Here is a 19,954-nt window from a genome sequence, read left to right on the forward strand (position 1 = left end):
CATGAACGAAGGGGCTCACGGCGTAGTCGCTGTGTTCCCCAAGGACTGCCGACAGGTAAAGAGGGCTGTCTTTATTGGCAATTCCATATAATCTTCCTATTTGCAGAAAGAGCCCGGACGCGGGGAAGCCGCGTGTTCGCAGCCGCCGCGCCACGGCTGGCGCCGCTCGGCCATGGATCCCGCTGTGGACTGCATCGCCACGATGGTGCGCAGCCGGGACACGCCCGATTACCAGTCTGCCTTTGACGACCTGCGCCGGTGGGCCAAGGTTGTGGTCGCGGGCAACGCTTTGCTACCCGTCAACGCCATGGCCGGTGCTCTAGCGTCCAGAGGAGCGACAGCACTGGTGGACTGGACGGGCGGCTCGTGGCCGCTTCTACACACCGTGGACCTGACGAGCGGCGCTCGCATAACGCTGCACGGTGCTTGGAATCTGGCCTGGTGGTTTGCCGACAACCGAGCGCAGATATTTCCCCAACTCAAGTCACTCGCCTTGCCCGTGTGCAGGGCGCCGGCGCTGGACTTTTTTGCGGCTGGCCTGCGAGAGCGGCCCGTGCCCGAGGCGCTTTCGCGCTACTGGGACGAGGTTAGTGTTGTGCGCACGATTTGTGTGTGTGTGTGTGTCTCTAACCCCTGTTGTTTACCGCAGCTGTACGAGTCTCTACTGGCCGCGACCATCGGACTGGAGAGCCCGGCGATGCCAGAGGCCCCCGCCGAGTACGTCAGGTCGGTTACCAGATTGCAGGCCACGCACGTGCCCGACCGAAACGAAATGTTCGTGTCGTGGCACGTGGACGTGGTATTTCCCGAGTTGCACGACTTCACTCTGTTAATGAGCGTCGAGCTGCCCAGCGTCAGGAACCCTCCGCCCGTCGAGCTCGTGCGAGCCTGTCGCGTGCTCGGACAATTGGAGACGCAGTCGGTCCACTGCTGCAGACACGACATTTGCCTTGGTATCAGCTACCACCCTTCGCTCCTCTCCGAATTTGAGGTAGCCGCTTCGGCGCCCACCACCGGTTTGCGGCTGGGTGCAGTGTCGGATCGTGTCCCGAGCGGAAGCGTGAGTATTCCTTGCAAACCCACTCGACTACGCCTCTCACATATATAATATGTCGTTGTTTCAGTGGGTCGACGATCAACTGGGCCGGGTGCTCGAAGCGGCGGCGTCCAACCCGGTGCTCACGGACCTGTGCATCGAGTACGACGAGTTTCGAGAGCCCAGGGCCAAACTAATCGACGTGGTGCAGGACCGACTGGCGCTGAACAAGTTGCACTCGCTGTCCATACGCATGCAACTGTGCCCCCAACTGTCGGCGTCGTCGCTACTTTTGCACAGCGCGCAGTTGTACGCTAGCGAGCTCAATTTGGAAGTGAACCAGCTGGGGCTGAGGGCCGCCGCGTGCGCCGTCGTCTACGAGGCCCGGGGCGGAGACACGACCCTCTTGCAGCTGGCAACGCCAGAGGACCGCGTATTGCTCCCCTTGACCCGGGCGTACAGAACGGCGCCCGTGTTTCTCAACCTGGTGGCATCGTTCAGCGATTACTGCTCCGAGGCCGAGGCCGCAGACATGGTGTCTAGCGTGCTTGGCCGTTACGACCGGCTCGTCGCGGAGACGAGGCCGCCCCCTCCCGAAAAGAGCGGCAAGACCAAGAGCCCGCACAAGTCGGCCGACTGCGAGTGATGGAAAGAAACAGTTAGCAATACGAATAAAGACAGGTTTTTATTTCATATTATTCGTTCTTGTGGCTCATTATTGCGCAGCGAGGAACGCACCGCTTCGACGAGGTGCTGCACGATGGCCAAGCGGCCCCTGGCTGTTGCTGCGCCCCATTGCTGCCTCTGAGAATGTGTCTTGCTGAGCTGTGCAGAGGCGAGAAAATAAGAAGAAGGAGCGCGCGCCCGGCACAGTTGGCTAACAGCTGCTGCCTTTGGCGTTCTTGTTGTTGTGCGCGCCGGCTAATCGCAGTCGGATGCCCGTGTCGTTTAGGCAAGCGTAATCCAATTCGGCCGCTAGGCTGCCCACGACGACCTGGTCTTCCCAAACGTTGCGCGACAGAGGAACGCCCTGCTCCGCGTCGCCTTGCAATAGGCGTTTGTACACCGCTTCCAGCGCGGGCCGCAGGTCGCGCAGCCACACGGATTCGTCCACGAGCGGATCCGTGAACTTGGTAGGCTTGAGCAGCAACGGCCTGCGCAGAGCCATGTTAGGCCCGTTGAGCAGACTGAGCTGTAAGCGGCCGATAGACATGGGATTTTCAAACAAGTTCCAGCCGGCGCTCACTAGGCCCGTGCCGGCCAGACGCAAATACGACACGGAGGCCGCGGCTTCGGTTAAGAGCAGTTCGCGCACTTTATGCAGCTGTCTCTCGTGAAGGCTGTCGATTTCCAACCAGCGCGGCTCCTCCGCCTTTTCTCCGTCTTCGCAGTCGTCGAAAGCGGCCAGCGCTTTGTCCAGTAGAACGGCGGGGTCTTGGCCGGCTGGCAGCGAAACGACCACGTCTTTCTGGCTCGCCACGCTCGTGTCGCGGTTCACGTAAAAGCGCACCACGCACTTGCTGCGCTGCGCGGCCAGCTCGAGCCGAATGCCCACCGCTCTAGCGTGACGCGGCACCGGCGGGGGAAAATCCGCGTCGCATTCTTCTTCGCCCAGAAATGTGTACCATTGTCGAAAATCCTCGTCGTCGTCGCCGTCGCCTGAGGAGCAGGAGGCAGCGGGCGGCGCCGGGCTCCGATTATCGAACGTTATGCGCACGTCTCCGTCGAATCCGTTGCAGCGCCGCAGAGACTGCACCATTTCCTGCGCTTCCACCTCGCTCGAGGCGCTGCACTGAACGGCTCGTAATTGGGGCCAGTCTAGGCGCGCCACGGTGGCTGCGTCGCTAGGACCGCCGTCGCTCAACTCCAGCACGGCCGCTGCTCGCTGCAGGGTTGCGAGCACGAGAAACGTGTCTCCGTCGGCTTCCTCGAGGCGTCTTTTTAGAGCGGCCGCGGTGCTGGCCACGAAAGCGCTGCCCCGCATGAAACGCGCGGGGCCACACCACGGCTGCAGCAGAACAGGTACGCGCGCTCTCTTGCTCCCACAGTGCCGCACAAGCGTTGCCACGGCCGCGGCGTCCTCGCGCAGGGTCTGGCAATGGGGCGGCGGCGCGTGAACGTGTAGCAGGCTCCCGACTCGGGGCAGCGCGTCGGGCGGTCCCGCCACCAGGCTAGCCAGGTCTCCCGCGCGGCCCGGGATTAGTTCGAGCATGTCGAAGCGGCGATTTTGCTGCATTAGCAGGCGCACCAGGGCCGGCGGCGCGTCCAAGTGCAGCCGATAGCTTCCAATGCATTCGGCGTGTTTGTCCAACAACAGGGTCACCAGCTCCTCGGCTGCCTCGACTGCGATCTCGTCGCAGTGGGGCGAACTGCCCAAGACGACTCGCGGTAGGACGTGCAGCGCGGGCTCAAAGCGCTCGCCCGCAGAGTCCAGTGCGTGGCCTCGCTTCACTTGCAGCACGAGCCTGTGTTCGGAAAAGAAGCGGCACATTTCTCGCAGATGCGCTGCCGCGTTGCAGTGCGGGCCCTCGCACGGGCCTACGATGTGCTTGAGCGCGGGCAATAGTTGCACTTGACCGCAAAGCGCGAGCACGAGGTTGGGTGCTACGCTCTGCAATTGGTCTCGCACGGTCTCTAAGAATTCCTTTGGCTCGTCCCCATCATCATCTTCTTCTTCTTCTTCTTCCTGTTCCGATGGCGACGACGAGCTTTCCTCGTCGCAGTATTGTTTTTCAGATTCGTCGTCTTTCTCTTTCAATGCAGCGGGCACATCAAACACCCCGTACGTGGCTTGTGCGGAATCTTGCGCGATGCGCGCGGCGTCTAGAGCTGTCGCCGCCGCTTCGAAAGCCAGCCGTATGCTCTGCACAACGAGGGGATCCATGCGTGCTGATGACAATTCGTCTTGGCGTTGTTGTTGGCCGCAGACTAACTTTACTGTCGTGACGTTTGCGTCCTATATACACAACCCGAATCCCCGCACAGTGGCTTATTAATTCCATGCGTGTAATAGTAAATGGAGGGGGAGGGACTACCGCCGACACCACGGTCGCGGCGCGTGCGCGCACGCAGCGTCGAGGAGAACGCCAGCCTACAGCGGGCCTCTCCAGCGGTCGCAACTTCCCCTTTCCTTCTCGACGTTCACTCGCTCGCTCGCTCCCAACCCTCGCGAAGCGGACAGAGGTTCCCATACCACAGCAAGGCAGCTGCATTCACATACAAACACAATACTTTCTATTCGCACACAGTCCAGACGCTCTCTGCATGAACGCCATGGCGCGGAGGGCCGATCGCTGCCTTTGTATGCTGTGTCCTTACGACGGGCCCTGCATTTATACATACTGCATTATCGACAATCGCTGGGCCGGAGCTTGGATCGACCACTCGCCCGTGCACCCGTCTGTGGAATACGTGGGTAGGCATCCTCTGGATCTGACCTCTATTCCGCTGGGGATCGACGTGTACACCAAATCTAGGCTGCCGCCATGCGCCTGCATCACTCGGCTCAACATCGTCGTGCTCCAAGACATGCCCGACTTGCAGATGCTCGGCAAGCTCCTGGCTAACGGTCGCCGCTACACCAACGTCAGCATCGAGTTTCAGTGCTGCGTTTCTCACGCCTTTCCGTGCCTCTTCGATCATGATGACGACGCCTACCTCGGTGACTTGGACAACGGCCGCGCGTGTAACATACCGGCCAAGATTCTACAAATGGTGGGAAATTTCAAGTGCGACTCTCTCGAACTTTACCTAGCCAACGCGACCGGCGACCAGTTGGTGGCATCGCTTCAACAACGACTCGTGGAACGCTGCAGCATGGCCGTCACTTTGGGTAGCTGCGGTTCGGTCTTCCAACTCGGATCTCCGCCACCCAACCACGAGGTACGTCAGTTACGTCTCGCCGCCAGCTGCCAATGCGTTTTCAAGCTGGCTCCGCTGCCCTCGGTGCACACCGTCACGGTGCCGCCCGCCAGAGCCAGCGACCAGGCTATGCATTTGCTCTGGACATTGCCCTCGAGCATGTCCGCTAAGACCGGCCCCACGCCCAACCTGCGCACGGTCGAGGTACCCGGAAAATTCTGGGCCGAATATATCGTCGCGCTCTCCGAGAACGCGCACGTAGATCGCGCCCTGGCCAGAGCGTGTCGGTGGCTGTCGGACCTGGACGACGTGGCGCGCGTATTGCTGCCCGGGGGGTCGCTGGACGACGTGCCCCCGGACTTGCAACTCGTGAGACTGCACTTGACGAAGGACCTGATCGAACTGCAGGTGTGCGTGTCGACGCTGCGCTGGCAAATCGAGTTTGCCGTCATGCACCGCAACATCGACAGTACCGGGCGCAGTCATCGCCTCGCCCGAATCTGCCCGCTCGCCCTGTCTGCTTTCGTCGCGCGGTGCGGCCATCGCGAGCGAGGCGTGCAACTCACGGTGGGGCTGCTGTTTCGCCGAAACCCCGAGGACGACTGCACCAAAGAGTTGAGCAAGACCACCACCACCAGCAGGGATTGGATGACAAGCGACTACGAGCTGGCCGTCGAAGCGGCCGTCACGCAGCAGCTCGTTCCCCGGTGCCGCAAAATACACGTGATACTCTTAACGTTCGGCAACAAGGACGCGCGCGAAGACATGACTCGATTGTACGGCGCATGCATGTGGCCGGAAGCGTGGCGCAAATGGGAAAGCGACAGCGCAATGCAATACCCGCCGCAAGACGAGCGGGAGCCAGGTGCTGCGCCAGGTCTGCTCGAGTGCGTCACCGAAACCGTGGACATGTGGGGCTCTCGCTCGGTGCCCGATTGTCTGCGAAAAGCATTCCCGGGGCTGCTCCACGAAAACGCGTACGACAACCCAGAGCGCTGGATAGGCTGTGCCGTGCGCGCCTGGCTCTACCCCGAAACGCACGGCTGTCAGGAAGACGAATGGGTGCTCAGCAAGACCTGGGGCAAAGACGTGGTCGCCAGGCACGCCAGCGAGGCGTTGGGCTTTGTGCCGCGCCAAGAAGCCGTCAACGTTCTGTGGCGCAAGTTGCAAGAACGCTCCCTGTTCCTGGTGCGCCAAGCATACGATGCCGGCGCGCTGGGCGTGTTGGGCGCCAAGCTAGACGCCGGCAGCGTGGACGCCATAGCCCGGTTCCTCCTCCCGTGGGAGGTGCGCCGGCTCCTGCAATAATAATAATAATAATAATAAATATATCTTGTGTGCGTTTCATTCTTCTCTGCGTTGTGTATGTTTGCTGCATGTGTGGCGGCGGCAACCTCCGAGGAGCCCCCTTCTGTGTATAGTACTGAGCGTAGCCATGTCTGATGACGAGGACCAAGTCAAAGCGGCCGCGTTCCAGGAGTGCGGCCGCCGCGAATGCCCGCTCGACAGCGCGGGCCTGCGCGGTTACCTTTCCCACTGGGGCACCTCGGAAGATGCCGGCAGCCTGACGCCGCCGAGGCTGCGGCCGTACTTTGCCATGGCCCGGCAGATTTACGGGGGCACGTTTCTGGGAGTGACGTGCCGCGCGCCCCCCGACGACGGCCGCAACGCCGGCTCAGTTATGCGAGCCGTGGCCGAGAATCATCGCTCGTGTCACCAGAGCCTGCGCATCGACATGAGCTGCCCGCACGGCCTCGTCGACACCGCAAACGCGCGCGCCGTGCTCGAGAAAGGCGGCCACTGGAAAATTCTCGAGATCGAGTCGTACGGGAACCCCCTGACGCCCCTGCTCAGCGACTTGACCGCGGTGCCCACGTGCGACGTGCTCGTCGTGTCGGCAATGCAGATTCCACCCGTTTGGCCGGGCGAGGAGTACGACCTGCTCGAAGAATTTGTCCGCGCCGCGGCTCCGACGCGCCACATTGAAATTGTGCACTACTTCAAGAACGGCTCCGAGGAAGACGGACAACGAATCTTTCCAGACTTGGGCGGCGTGGTTCTGGACCGACAGGCGTTTCTCGAACAGCAGCCAGAGCGACGGCATACTACTCCGCTGGAGCGCTTCAGGCGCGCGGCGGTGGTGTGCGCGCCGCGAAGGCTGGCCCACGTACTGCTGGACCAGTGGCCCCTCGTGCACACGCTAGACCTAAACATGGCCGGCCAAGTTCCGCTGCAGGACGCGCTCGCTTACCGAGAAGTTGCCAAGCGCCAATACATGCCCGCGCTTCGCAAAATGCTGGCGCGCGGCAGCTCCAGGTACAGAAGAAGATATTTCCACTCGGTTCCCGGCGACGTGCAAGGCATGGCGCCGAGACCGTCGACCGCGCCCAAGCCCTGCGAGGCGCCGCGACTGGTTGCGTGGATAGAACACGTGCGCGATTACATGTACGGCTCGAGGTTAGACACTCCGAAAACGCCCGACGGAGTGGCCGTGTCGTTTGCCTACTTGCACAACGAATGCGACGACCCCGACCGCCTGCCCCTTCGTCAAGTGATCGACTACACCGTAGTCGTTTCGCCTTCCTACGTGGCGAGCGAAGGAACGCCGCTTGGCGTCGAGTTGAGATTTTCCGACGTGTTTGTGAGCCGCACATCGGGATCGATGCGGGACCATCGTGCTCTTCAACAGATCTCTAGCTACGACGACCTCAAGGACATTTTGGCGCGCCTCGAAGGGTACGACGAGGGCTTCGGTGCGGACCTGGAGGCCGCTCAACGGCGCCGAGACGAAATTCGTTCGGCCATCGCCGTCACGCCGGAAAAGGTGGATCGACTGCGTACAATATGTCTCCTGGGTAACGACGAGCTCGTGCCGCACGGCCGCGAAATGGCATTACTTGTCGAGGACGGCCGACTGTACGCGGACAAAGACGTGGTGAGCGAGCTGGCCCTGTGCGCAGCCCACCCCTCGATATCTTCGTTCTGGACGTCGGCTCGGGCCGTGTCAGACAGCGTCCGCACGGAGCTGGCCGAGCCGTACCCGCTGCTGCCCGTGTTCGAGGCGGCCGCGTCTAATCCGAACCTGCGATTCTTTTCTCTCATGGAGCCGTTGCAGCTGTGCGGGGCGACGGAACAAGAACAACAAGACAGTTCTGCGGTAGGCTCGGATGCGTGGCGTTATCGCCGAGCCGTTGTGACGCTCGCCCGGCGCGTGCACGCGTTGGGAGCGAGCATTACGGGCCGCGACAAGGATTGGGACGGTGCGCGAACCGAAATCGCGAGCGGCATTTCCGAGAACGCCGCTCTCGTGGCCGCCGCGCCTCTCGACATTCTCTGGGGTCACGAAGAACGAGGCTGTCCCGTCAGTAGCCGCACGTCCCTGCGCGCGGCCATGTGCAACTACTACCTCATCGAGGAGAACGCTCCGCACATTTACGAGGACGGCTATTGGAAATACGACATTTGGCCCGTGCGAGAGTTCTACGATTGCAAGTGCCAGCATTCGAGCCACCAGAAACAAGCGATGGACAAGCTCTCGGATCCCGCTACCACACAGCTCTTCGGAACGTGGGCTCCGTACAGACTAGCCTTGCTCTGCGTATGAGACACACACACACAGAAATAAAGAGACGTGTCTTTATTCATTCGTTTGTCGCTTCGTTCAACAGCCGCTTCTTCATGCGGTCGCTGAGGTAACATCCCGACATCATGGTGGCAATTTTGCCCACGTCGTCGTCGGCGGCGGCGGCCCCCGAGATCTCGGACGCCAATCGGTCGCGGTGTTGATTAAGGAACGCCGACACGGCGTTGCATGCCTCGCTCGGTAGAACGTAGCCCATGCACGTGGCTACGAGCCGCAGAAACACGGGGTCCTGTCGGTACACGTTGGTTGCGAGCAGCACCCTGTTGGCTCCGGCGACAGCTCCCACGGCGTCGGCCAGCAGGGCGTCGCGCGGGTCTCGGGCCTTCATGCCGGAGCCCGTCTGGTGTCGCCAGTAGTTTGCCACCGTGCGCGCGGCCGCGTTCATGACGAGCCTGTTGGTCCAGACGTACACGCCTGCCAGGGCTCCGCTGTTTGGTGGCGCGCAGTAGAGCGCCGGCGTCGCCACAGTTGCAGCGGGATCCACCAACATCACGTAGCACACGTGCATGCGACCCATTAGCTGTCCGAGCAGCTCTTTGGCGGTGTCGCTAACGCTCGCGACGGGATAGTGGACCACGAGAGAGTGCATTCGCGGATTGCGCAGGCACGCCCGGAGCAAAGGCACCACGTCCCAGGGCTTGGCGAAGCTGTTATTGCCGTTGCCCACAGTCAGGCTCGACACTCGGCCGGCTGCCTCTGCAAACGCCGCGTCCAGCCCGTTCCCGGTGCCCAGAGAAATGCTCAGCTCGCTCTTGCACAAGGTGGTCGTGTCTGGGCGGCAGAGGCCCAGCGCACGCAGGACCAGCGCAGGGCCGGGCTCGAACCAGGTGGCCTCGCAGTGCTCCGTGGCGAGCAAACGCAGGCGTCCCACGCGCAGCTCCGTCACCCACCGTACTTTAAGCAGGGGCAGCGAATTTGGTGGGTAGTCTTCGTACACGGCAACGTCTGAGGTTCTGCACAACACACAGAGAGACGGTTACCCACAACACACACACCGCGTAATGCTTACTTACCCGAGTATGTGATCTTCGGGTGGAGCAGGGAGGGCTCGAACGTCCGGGTTGCGGGACAGCAACGTAACGTGCACACGCTCGCGCCAATCTTGCACCGGCTCGGGAACGCGGCGCCGGTCGCTGAAACCGGAGCCAGGCAAGAGATCCACGAAAACGCGAGCCAGCGCGGGCAAGTTGCCAGAATCGCTTTCCAGCTTGGCGGCCAGCGCGTACGCCGAGCCCAGAGCCATGGGGCCGACTCGGCGAAGGTCCAGCGTGTGCAACTCGGGATGGGGCCGCGAATAAGATGCCACCGCTTTACCGTGCTGCTGAAATTCGGGGATCAGGTAGCGAGCGCTCCTCGCCAGATCAGCCACGCCGTCGCGTTTGCGACGCACCTTGGCCGAGTGCACGAACGCGATCGTGGTCCCCTCGGGCGCCCCTTCGAAGAGCGGGCCCACGCTAATCTCGGCGCACAGTCTGGTGCGATTTACGAGCGCGCCCAACTCTGCGCGGACTCGGCGTTCCTCGTCGGGGCTGCCGCTGCCGTCCCCGCGTTGCTCGAAGCGCAGCGTGTCGCATGTCGGCGCCATTTGCGGAGCCCAGTCTCCCTCGACCACGTCGTCGGTACCCAACAACTCCGTGGCCCGGGCGCCGTTCGTGAACGTTAGCGACAGCACTCGCCAGTGCGACGTCGTCTGCATAAGCCGTCGAGCGGCACGGCGCGCCCGCGGCGTCACCCCCGGGTGGGACCACGTCACGCTGGCGTTGGGTATGCATTCCCCTGCGTGTCCGCTTTCGAGCAGCGTCCGCAGCGTTTCCATGGCGCGCACGAGACACGCGGCGTTGCAGTGCTCGATGGCCGCGTTCGAGTGGGCGTCGTGCTTCACGACCAGCGTGGGCACGAACAGAGCGTCGCTGGGCCAGGCGAGACCGTGGCTGTCGTCGGCCACTCTCTCGGCGTCCACCAGCGCGGCCCCGCACGGCTCCAGCAGAGACGACAGTTTGGCCACGTCTACGGAAACCGCCGTCACGGGACAGCGGCCGAATCCGGCGCACGGGAGTATGAGGTTACGCATCTTGCAGCGAGCGCGGCAGCGTAGCGTATGACGCCACAATACTATCACAGCCAGGAAGGGGCGGCGTGTGTGTGTGTGTATTTCGCAAGAGGCTGTTGGAGCGCGCGCGCTTATATATCTCCTTTGTCGCGCCAAGAAGATCGGTCTGTCTTTCTTCCAAGACGCAATGTCGGCGCACAGCGTCTTGGGGCCCTGGTTCGCCTTGTACCCTGCTGCGCAAGAGGTTAAGAGCGGCGAATGCCTGGACGAACGCTTCTTGGCTCCAGTGTTGTGCTTGAGTTGTCAGCCGTCGTGTTGCTCGCCGGGGACGACAATTGACAATGCCTTATCGGCGGTGCGCGACATATCGGCGGAGCACGAGCGCCTCAGTCTGTGTCTGCGATGGAGCACCAATACCACCAACAACAACGACCAGGAGTGGCGTCGCGGTTTGCGAGCCCTGTCCGAGTTGAACAAGACGTGGCACGTTCTCAGCGTCTACGTTGCAGACAACGCACCCCTGAACGAGCTCGAGGAAGCCTTTGTTCACCAGTGGCGAGACAGCAGCCCTTGGCGCCACCTTCGCGTGTACGCGCGCGACAGAAAGGTGGAAACGTACTCGACCGACGTGCGCCTCATGGACCGCCTGCTCGAGTTGTGCCAGGTGGACGCCCTGCTCCACTACACGGTTCCGCAGAACCCAATCTTCTCTTTGGGCACCGTGACCGTGTCGCTCAACGACGATACTTTACTGCGACGAGAGAGCTGCAACCGAGTGACGGTGACCAGCTTGCCAATGTTTGCGAGAGCCCTGGTCGTGCACAGCGCTCAAACGCTGTTTCACCTGGCCCTGTCGCGCTGGGCCAGAGTGCACACGCTCACGTGCGACTGGCAAATGACACTCGAGACCTCGTGGCTCCTGGCGCAGGGCGTGCGGCGCTCGTTCCCCGCGCTCGAGAGGATTTTGGCCACCGGGGTGGCCGCGTGGCCTAGCGGAGGAGCCTATTGCTCCGTCAAGGACGCGCGCGCAATGCTGGAACCGCTGCGCGTATTGCAGGACGACTACGGCCGAGACGTCTCGCTGTCAACAGACTTTGAAGCTCCCCTATCCCTGCTCGAGTGGAACGCCGAGGTGGAAACCTGGCTGCTGGGCTCCGCCAAACACGAGTTGCGGCCGCCTCGTAACTCTTGTGTGCGAGCGGTTCCCAGAATCAGCGTTGGCAGCCACGGCGCAATGATACGCGCCGCGTGGACCGTTCATCTCCGTCTTCCTGTTATTTACGGCGGCGGAGACGATTCCCACGACTACGTGGTACTAGAATACATCAATTACGCTACGCAACGGGGGGCCTCGCTCACCCCCGCTGATCTGGCGCGGTGCCTACAGCTGCTCGAGTGCGTTGACGGAGTGGACGTCGGGCACCACGCTGATTTCCGAAGACTCCTGGAGCTGTGCGTGCCAGTGTGGGAACAAGGAAGCCGCGGCGCTGACTCGTCGTCGTCGTTTGATGCACTGCTGGAACGGGCCGCCGGAGAGGTGTGCACCGAACTCTTGGCTCCGTACGTGGACCCCGAGTCGTGCGCCTTCTCTCGAGCTCTCGTGGCTGCCGCGACAAACGACCGACTCGTGGCCTTGGACCTGGCGAGTAATGCACAAACTCCGCTCAGGTTTGGCGCGCTCCCGGAGGCCGCTCGGCAGGCGATCGCTCGGTTAGCGCGGACGCTGCACCGGCTAGACCTGCCGCTGGGCAAAGTGGACGACTCTGTGGCCAACCTGCTGTTGGGCACGGAAACGTACGGATCGTCGTTTACGCGCCCGGACCTGGAAATGCTGCGCATCAATCGCGCAAGACTCAACGCGGCGGCTCGGCGCGTGGCCCTGTACGAAGACGAACTTAACGCCGCCGTGCGCAACATGCTGTCGTCGGCCGAACCGCCGTCGTCGCCACCGCCGCAGCATGACAACGGCGGCAATAATTTGCAACTGCTAAATGCGGCCATGGAAGAAGAATACGTGGCCGTCGCCTCGTCGTACAGACACGACCGCAACTTTGTGCGCATCGTTTCCGCCAACATGGGCCACGCGTCTCGCAACGAAACCAATCGAGCCGTGAGCCGGTTCCTGGCGCGAGACCGCTACGCAGTGCTGGGCCGTCGCCAGCGGCGATGTTGAATAAAGACGATTTTCGTGCAAAATTTTGTTATTGTCGAAACAACAAATACGCGTTGGGGGGAGGCCAAACTCCAAAGCGACCCCTGTTGATGGTTGCTTTCATGCGTTCACGTCGCTTTGCCATATTCCGAGCGATGTTGTAGGCCTTTGCTACGGCCTCTTCAAGGGTCTCGCCCGCGTTATTGTGCATGTGCTCAATGTCTCGAAGAAAGGTGTCCACAAACAGGTCTGCGTCCCTGCCCTGTATTTGCGGCGGCCTGTCGTCGATCGCTGCAATTGTTCTCCCCGCGAGTAGTAGTAGTAGTAGTATTAGTAGCAGCGTCGGTAGCGGTGCCATGCTGTCAGAAGCGCTTTCTGCGATCGCGAATTTTGCGCGCCAATTCCTTGATGCGACGCCGAAAATCTGCCACGTCGGGCTTTGGGTTGCCCGTGTACAGTTTAGCAGCCGCGGCGATGGGGTCGGGCTGTTTGGCAATGTACTTTAGTACGACGGCAAGTCGCCTGACAAATGTCTCCAGCGTAAACAGGTGTAGTTTACCTCGGTGCTTGCGTATCATGCCGCGCGCAACTACCGTCACGACCGCGTCCTGGTACGCAGGCGTGAATAGGACGAAGCGTTGTTTCAATGCCCGCGCTGCCTGTAATGCTCTTGCGTAGGCTATGCTGCGCCGGTACTGTTCGTAGTCAAAGTGTTCTGCCGCCGAGTACTGGGGCTGGCTATTTGCCGCCGCCAGCGCTGTCGCGCCGACCAATAAATAATAATACAGGGCGTGCATTGTTTGTGCGTGTGTGAGGGGTTACGCCTATTTGCTATGCCGGGTCTTTATCGTCGCCTTGTTCTTCCGCGATCGACTCGAGCGGTGCAGGCGACGGAGGAAAGTCCACGATGGGCTGCAGCGAGCCCCAACAGCCGGCCGCCCCGCTCGTGACGAGGGGCTCTTCTTCCCCCTCCTGTAACAATTCGCAGCTGCAGTCGAGCACACCTCCGTCGGGTGGTGTTGCGTCGGCGTCGTCGTCGTCAGCCGTGGCAGTGCTCACAATGGCAACGGCTCGCAGGAGCGAATCCAGCCTGTGCCACGTGTCCGAGTGCTGGACGCGCGGCTGCTTGGCGGGGCTCTCTCCAGCATCGCCGCCGTTGCTGCTGTTGGCTAAGGCGCGTTCGTAAATTTCTGCAGCGCTGACGGCCGGATCCGACTTGGCACATTTGCGCACCTCGTTCACGAACGCGTTTACCCTGCCCTCGATTCTGAAATGTTCGGGCACGTCTCGTTCGAGGCGTTCCGCGGCGAGCTTGGCGAGCCTTGCAATTTCGGCGACCAGGCTCAACTCGCGCTCCGTATAATCGTGTTGCTGCGCCTCGGTCAGCTCCCCTACCGTTCGGCGCATGTCGTCCCGCAGTTGCGCCGCGGCCTCTCTATCGTCCCACTCGTCGTTGCCGCCGCCGTCGGCGAGCGCCACGGAAAGCATGGTGTGTACGCGTTTCTCGAGCTCGGAATCGCCTTCTGCGTTGCCGGTGAGTCGGCGATAGGTGGCCATTACGATACCCAGTAAACACCAACCCATCTATGAGACGGCTATAAACTGTCTTGCCAAGACAAGCAAGATGCCCGATAGATGTCTCAGTAGACCTCTGAGATGGCTACTAAACGTATATAATATGTCTCGACAAGATATGCAAGACATTGCCAGATGTCTTGATATTTCTTGTAGTGATCTTGTAGCTCAGCTAATGCACCCACTTTTTTAGGCTACAAGACGTCTTGCAAGATATCTCCTAGAAATCTGGAAGACAAATAACTTACTAAACGTAAGTCAGTCTAGCAGATAGCTATAAGGCATCTTGCCCAAGATAAACAAGTCACCTTATAGACATCTGAAGTGGCACCCAAGACAGCTGATAGACATTTAAAAGATGCTTTGACAAGATATGAAAGATGTTTTTATATGTCTTGGTACTTCTTGTAGCTGCCTTCTAGCTCAGCTAATGCACCAACTTTTTTAAGCTGCAAGACGTCTTGCAAGTCATCATCTAGAGATCATTAAAATAGATTCTGAATGTCTAAAATGAGCTCTAGAATCTCCTGCAATGCTCTAAATTATTTATTCCCTGCTATTTCTCGCAAAACTGTCTGAAATGCTTATGTATTTGCAGAGGTTTTCAACACCACTGCCAGACAAAAAATATAGTCTCATCAGATGCTACTACAACTAAAGCTGTATTGCCGTCACACACCCACAGTGCTCTTTCACACATTCAGTTATGATGCAAGCTCAACTGATGTACAATTGTAAATCATTAATTCTCATGCACTACAACTGTTGTCTAGTAATGAGAACTGTATGTTTTTATTACAAAGCGTGCCACATTTCACTGTTAATGGCCATCAGGTGCTCTTTAGAAAGTTTGGTAGTAACTGCACCCAATGCTAGAAAATGAGATGAGTAAACTATTATACATTGCAAATAGGCAACTTAAACAATCTCATGCATGTTAAAAGCAAGGAAAGCCACAAGCAACAGTATGCAAATTAAAAAATGTGGTTCTCTGAAGCCTAATATTGTACCAAGGAAGAAAACACCAGAAAGAGCAAGCTCATGAACACATGCCATGTAAAGAATGATGCACATTGTCATTCATTCTTACAGACATTAAAACTGCAAACAGTAAGTGAGAACTGCACACATTCTTTGTTACAAAACATGCCACACTGTACGGTGGACAGCCATGGTTGGGTGCTGTCTGGGAGATTCGGCAATAACTACAAAAGGTGCTAGGAAACAAAATGTGTAAATCATATATTTGACTTTTTTTCAACAATGCACTACGAAGTTACAAGCACAGAAACTAGACACTACAAGTGGTATGAAAATGACAAAATAATAATGCAGTTCTCTCCAAGCTTAAAATGATCTGTTTACAAAAGAATGACAACATCCATACTCCAAACAACAGGAAATGACTAGAAATAAACAGGGATAGGTATGCAAAAGTGTACAAAACTGGTTGAGTGGTTGAACGAACTATCTGCATAATGTTTGTACAAAATAAAACAAAGCAACAAATTCGAATGAAAAAGCTTCAGTATACAGAAAAAGGCGCTTTCACAAAGAACCATCATCACGTGTTGCATTTCATACTATATGTGCATGCATGTCACCAACTGAATGCTGGTCATACATACATCTTGTAGAAACTGCACAAACACTTGAGCAATAGGCACGACATCAAATCCATTAAAAAATCTACACTGCAAAAAAAGAAGCCAAGACTGCTTCACTGCTGCTGTTCCTGTTAGCATGACTAGAATGCACTGAAAAAAAAATGCAATGGCTGCATGCCTGTCATAGTTACATTCTACTATCATAACTAAAAAGTACTAAGGAAAAGGTAGCAGGTAAGGGTCATACATCACTCTACAAGAAACACTAGAAGGCACCATAAGAAAAAAAAAAGGACGGAGCAAAAGTTTTGCATCCCTGTCATTGTACATACCAACCACTATATTCCCCATCAAAAGCTTTTTGCAGCACTACAAAAGATAAGGGCAGCATGAACCAGCCATGATGGCACCAACTGCCCTTACCTTTTGTAGTGCAGCAAACAGCTTGCGAGGAGTACAGAAGGCACAGCCAAAAAAAAAGAGAATAAAATTCAGTGTTGCACACCGTGCTGCTCTTCACATTCTGCTGGTATAAAAAGAAGGAAGGTAACTGCTGAGATAGTTGGTTTTCAGAAATAAAAAAGGTATTTAGCATAACACAGACACACACAAGAAAGAAGACACCACGTGTACTTACTACAACTGTTTATTTAGGCAACTGTTTATTTAGGGGAAAGCAGTCGATGCATAGCTTTCACTGCTGATGTGCACATGTACAAGGCAACAGGAAAACAGCACCAATCTTATCAAAGAAGGTATGAGAAATATCTGTTCAGCCTCAAAGAAAAGCTGGAGTGTCACTGACACAGCTCAAACCTGTTTAATGTATAGATGGTATTCTCTGCTCCCTGAAAGCTTGCTCAGCTAAGCCATCACATAAGCTACGAAAGCAAACAGGTCGGCTGTCAGAAGAGACATGGCCAGCATTTCGTAAAGTGCACCACCGTCTATAAAATTCTACTGTCACGTAGAAAAATCTTATTTTGCACAAGCAGGATTCTGCGTCAATGGCCAACTTAGGAAACATGCAAAAGACATTAACAATGAAGGTGAGCGACTTCTCTTGCACCGTAGGGTTTGCACCAATTGTGAAAACTGTGGGTAACGGCTCATGAAACACTAGAAGCCCTTCATATAAAAAAGCAGGTTGCAGCTGTGGCAGCAGCAAATTGGTTTTTCTTATGAGACTGAAGAAAAATTTCTCACGCATAGTTTGACAAAATGGTGCTGTTTCCATGTTGCCTTGTACCCGTGCACATCACCTGAGTAGGCTATGTATATCGGCTGCTTTCCGCTGAACAGTTGTAAGCGCTGATGGTGTCCTCTGTCTTGTGTGCGACTGTGTTACGCTAAATAGCCTGTTATTATGCATGGAGAAAAGGCATTGAAAAAAAAACAAGGTCTGAATACCACTGCCAACATTCTGGCATGAAAGCATTGTAAAATGAGGGAGCTGGCATGGGTTGTGCATCTGTTATTTTGTACAACCCTAGAGGGCCGAGAAAATTTAAAAAAAAAAAAAAAACTTCCGGGGCTATCAGATCCACTGCAGTCAGTTACAAATTAAGAATGAAGGGGCGAATATCCCTCAAAGGAGGCTTTTCTGCCAATCAGATCGTTCTCAACACTGATACCACTCCAGCCCTTGTCCACAGCTAACTAGGCTGGGCAGCTTTTTCTTTATTGGTACTGAACACCAGCTGCACTGCCTCTTTTTGTCACCTACTGCTATGAAAGGGGGAATTCCTTTGTGGCTCAATTGATTGGGAGGCTCCTCTCTGTCAATTGTTGGAGGCCTACCTTTGCAAAATTACAAAGCTTCAAACTTGAGTTGTAAATGAGCACAGAAGGTGCCTTGATCCCAGCTGCTTGCTATTGTGGCACTGTTCATGGTGGCTGTGCAGCGCCTTTAGATGTGGACTTGGTCTTTGTCACAAGGCAAACACCAACCACTCTTTTGTGACGTCGGCAAAACTAAGTTTGATTGGTGTTGAAGGCTTTCCATGTCACACCTGCCAGGATTAAAATCAAAAGCACGATTTAGATATATGAGCTCCCAAACAGAAGGAAAAAGTCCCACTGTTGGCAACTCTAAGTTTTTGGCACAGTCAAACCATACCTGTGTATTCAGTCAGTAGCCCGCGACTGGCCAGGGAGATGTCAGTCCTGTGGCCCTCATTGCTAAGTTGTGTTTGCAGCACAGACAGGAAAAGGATAGTTGCTAGGCAGCCGTGGAGGTGGTGGCAACCTGCAAGGTGTTCCAATGCTTTAACGATTTCTTGTGAAGTTTAATAAAGCAAATCACTGACTACAAAACATAGGATATGAATTTAACCTCAAAATATGTCACATAAGGTTGAGAGTACTGAGTACACAATAGAAATATGTTTAACCAAGATACGCACTAGCAGCACAAAATAGTGCCGAGTATAATATATGTATATTAATAACTCCTTGATGACCTCGAAGGCTAAAACATTTTCTTGTCTTCCCCAACAGACACACCTGTAGAGAACCACCATTTTCCTGATTTATACATTTCTTTTTTTTTTATTGAGAGTCACTTTCTATGCTGGGTAAGGTTCCTGCCTCTGAGTTTGCTAAGTGTTTCATTCGACATATGTAGAGAAGAAATAAATCTATGTATCATGTATCTATGTATGGATGCATTACCTATGTATGTATCTATGCATGTATATATGTAGGTACCTATGTATGTATGCATCACCAGTTTTTCCTAGAACAAATGAAAGCAATATTTTAAACAGTGAGCATGCACCCAGAGCAAAAAAAAAAAAAAAAAGAATGCATAGCTCACTTGCTTGAGCTGTTGGGTAAGTGTTTTGTTTACATGAAAATTCGCGCAGACACAAAATAACAAGAGCACCAAACACAGACACAACAGCACAATGTGAAAAAGAGCATTAAATTCTAAATTCTAAACTTAATTCTAAGTTAATTAATTCTAAAGTCAAAGCTCAGCTACTTTGGTCATCTGATGAGAAGAGAGGAGTCGCTGGAGAAAGATTTGATGCTGGAAAAGGTTGAGGGTCGCCGGAGAAGGGGTAGGCAGCGAACGCGATGGTTAGATGGCATCCTTGAGGCACTGCAGATGAAGTTATGTGATGTTAGGAAGATAGTGAGAGACCGGAAAGCGTGGCGTGACATGGTCCATAGGGTCACGAAGAGTCGGACACGACTGAACTGAACTGAAATTAAATGAAGGTATTTCACCTTTGATGCCAAACACCTTCACTTCGGGAGGAGTCCATATGCTATCAAAAGGTTTGCGTGGAGTCACAGCTTTGTTGTTGAGGACAGCCAGAAGGCATACACTGAACCCATTTATAACATGGCTACATTTTATACGCCTTAAAAGTAAGTTATGGTTCAGTACTCTCTTTTCTTTTCCCAGTTCTGGATAGGAAGAGTCTATTGGCCCTGAAGCAAGAAAACAAATGAAATTGATATGTTTTTGTGTATTATAATAGGCTTTTCGTTATATGAGGTCCGTCCGAAAGATTTGATTTCGATTTCTTTCTGTACCAATTCAACTGAAGCTTAATTTCTTAAAACATTTCCGCCAATAAAAAAAAAAAAAAAAAAAAGCCTGAGGACCAAAGCAAATAGAGCACCAGCACATCACACAGCATGCAGTTCAGGAACTTATAAGAACTAAATTGTGCTTTCTGACTATATGAAAATGTAAAATCACTTAATCACGGCAATGTAATGGCTGACTGTAAACATTTTATGAACTATTAAAATTAAATCACTGCAGAATGTTTGTACGCCGTTCCTATCTCGCTATGTGTTTAAACTTGTGCCTGTGAACAGGCAGAGAGTATTTTGCGAGCAGTTGGGAGAGTCGCTGTGGCCAGAATGCACCTTACCCTCCCCTCTAAGGCGGCTTATTGAGATCGTTCTCTTTCTTTTTCGCAACCGCGGCATAACTTAGCGCGTATAGAGCTCTGCAGGCTGACAAACAATGCACGGCTTCCACTCGACGGTGCGCATTTTCTGTATCTTG

This window comes from Amblyomma maculatum, chromosome 5 (genome assembly GCF_055883805.1).
Source record: "Amblyomma maculatum isolate TAMU_Amacu chromosome 5, ASM5588380v1, whole genome shotgun sequence".
NCBI classification, from domain to species: domain Eukaryota; kingdom Metazoa; phylum Arthropoda; class Arachnida; order Ixodida; family Ixodidae; genus Amblyomma; species Amblyomma maculatum.